This window comes from Triturus cristatus, chromosome 4_1, assembly GCF_964204655.1.
Source record: "Triturus cristatus chromosome 4_1, aTriCri1.1, whole genome shotgun sequence".
In the NCBI taxonomy this organism is placed as follows: Eukaryota; Metazoa; Chordata; class Amphibia; order Caudata; family Salamandridae; genus Triturus; species Triturus cristatus.
In genome coordinates this window covers 121409706-121412303 of record NC_140585.1, presented here as the reverse complement: position 1 = coordinate 121412303, position 2598 = coordinate 121409706, and the positions used below count along the sequence as shown (strand labels likewise).

General features: G+C 38.6%; 1 non-coding gene across 1 annotated transcript; it reads right to left on the bottom strand.

Annotated features, from left to right (window-relative positions):
* Positions 1-916: 916 nt before the first annotated feature.
* Positions 917-989, bottom strand: TRNAK-CUU (transfer RNA lysine (anticodon CUU)). Its single transcript has one exon. It is a non-coding gene; the product is annotated as a tRNA-Lys (tRNA).
* Positions 990-2598: the final 1609 nt, after the last annotated feature.

The following is a 2598-nucleotide window of genomic DNA, read 5'->3' as shown; positions in this document are numbered from 1 at the left end:
GCATGTCTAATGCAAGATTAATCACCATATTATGAGAGCCAATGCTATCATCCAGCAAAAAATACTCATTTTCGCCCAACGTGGGGCTCGAACCCATGACCCTGAGATTAAGAGTCTCATGCTCTACCGACTCAGCTAGCCGGGCTCCCACTTAAATATGGTATGCAGACTCATCATTTTTTATTAAGGAAAACCGTTTCTGGATATTCCTCTGCTCTTGTTTTGCAAGGAACTTCACTTTTATACATCCTTCAGAGGAAAGAATATCAAGTAAAATAAGACGAAATGAAAATGGAAGGTGTGAAATTTTCATTTTGAGATTGCATAAGAAATCAAATTCCTATCACGTGCTATAGAATACCTAAACACTTTTGATTAAACCACTTTAGTTGTTATAATGACACCAAATTTGAAAGCCATCTGTGACTTTTCTGTTCTTACTCTGCAACAACCATGGCAATTACAAGTTAAAAAGTAAAATGTATGCAAATTTTAGAATGGAGAATGCGGGCATCGATACCGCTACCTTTCGCATGCTAAGCGAGCGCTCTACCATTTGAGCTAATTCCCCTGTGTGCTCACTCAGCATCACATTTCAAAAGTAACGTTACTGCTGTCCACACTTTATTTTAAGTCTAATTGCCCATAACATGAGTGTTCAGTTCACTCCTAACTGATGCCTTAACTACACCTAGGGGATGTTTTACACTTCAGGTTGGCATGTTTAGTACTTGAATAGGAGTGATATCACTGTATGTTAACCTAGACTCAGGCCCTACCTAATCTTGGAGATACATTTCTCATGAATGAGTAACCAAGGGAGATACAATTTTTAGGAGTTAGTGCATGTCTAATGCAAGATTAATCACCATATTATGAGAGCCAATGCTATCATCCAGCAAAAAATACTAGTTTTTGCCCAACGTGGGGCTCGAACCCACGACCCTGAGATTAAGAGTCTCATGCTCTACCGACTGAGCTAGCCGGGCTCCCACTTAAATATGGTATGCAGACTCATCATTTTTTATTAAGGAAAACCGTTTCTGGATATTCCTCTGCTCTTGTTTTGCAAGGAACTTCACTTTTATACATCCTTCAGAGGAAAGAATGTCAAGTAAAATAAGACGAAATGAAAATGGAAGGTGTGAAATTTTCATTTTGAGATTGCATAAGAAATCAAATTCCTCTCACGTGCTATAGAATACCTAAACACTTTTGATTAAACCACTTTAGTTGTTATAATGACACCAAATTTGAAAGCCATCTGTGACTTTTCTGTTCTTACTCTGCAACAACCATGGCAATTACAAGTTTAAAAGTAAAATGTATGCAAATTTTAGAATGGAGAATGCGGGCATCGATCCCGCTACCTCTCACATGCTAAGCGAGCGTTCTACCATTTGAGCTAATTCCCCTGCGTGCTCACTCAGCATCACATTTCAAAAGTAACGTTACTGCTGTCCACACTTTATTTCAAGTCTAATTGCCCATAACATGAGTGTTCAGTTCACTCCTAACTGATGCCTTAACTACACCTAGGGGAGGTTTTACACTTCAGGTTGGCCTGTTTAGTACTTGAATATTAGTGATATCACTGTATGTTAACCTAGACTCAGGCTCTACCTAATCTTGGAGATACATTTCTCATGAATGAGTAACCAAGGGAGATACAATTTTTAGGAGTTAGTGCATGGCTAATGCAAGATTAATCACCATATTATGAGAGCCAATGCAATCATCCAGCAAAAAATACTCGTTTTCGCCCCACGTGGGGCTCGAACCCACGACCCTGAGATTAAGAGTCTCATGCTCTACCGACTGAGCTAGCCAGGCTCCTACTTAAATATGGTATGCAGACTCATAATTTTTTATTAAGGAAAACTGTTTCTGGATATTCCTCTGCTCTTGTTTTGCAAGGAACTTCACTTTTATACATCCTTCAGAGGAAAGAATGTCAAGTAAAATAAGACGAAATGAAAATGGAAGGTGTGAAATTTTCATTTTGAGATTGCATAAGAAATCAAATTCCTCTCACGTGCTATAGAATACCTAAACACTTTTGATTAAACCACTTTAGTTGTTATAATGACACCAAATTTGAAAGCCATCTGTGATTTTTCTGTTCTTACTCTGCAAAAACCATGGCAATTACAAGTTAAAAAGTAAAATGTATGCAAATTTTAGAATGGAGAATGCGGGCATCGATCCCGCTACCTCTCACATGCTAAGCGAGCGCTCTACCATTTGAGCTAATTCCCCTGCGTGCTCACTCAGCATCACATTTCAAAAGTAACGTTTCTGCTGTCCATACTTTATTTCAAGTCTAATTGCCCATAACATGAGTGTTCAGTTCACTCCTAACTGATGCCTTAACTACACCTAGGGGAGGTTTTACACTTCAGGTTGGCCTGTTTAGTACTTGAATAGGAGTGATATCACTGTATGTTAACCTAGACTCAGGCCCTACCTAATCTTAGAGATACATTTCTCATGAATGTGTAACCAAGGGAGATACAATTTGTACGAGTTAGTGCATGTCTAATGCAAGATTAATCACCATATTATGAGAGCCAATGCAATCATCCAGCAAAAAATACT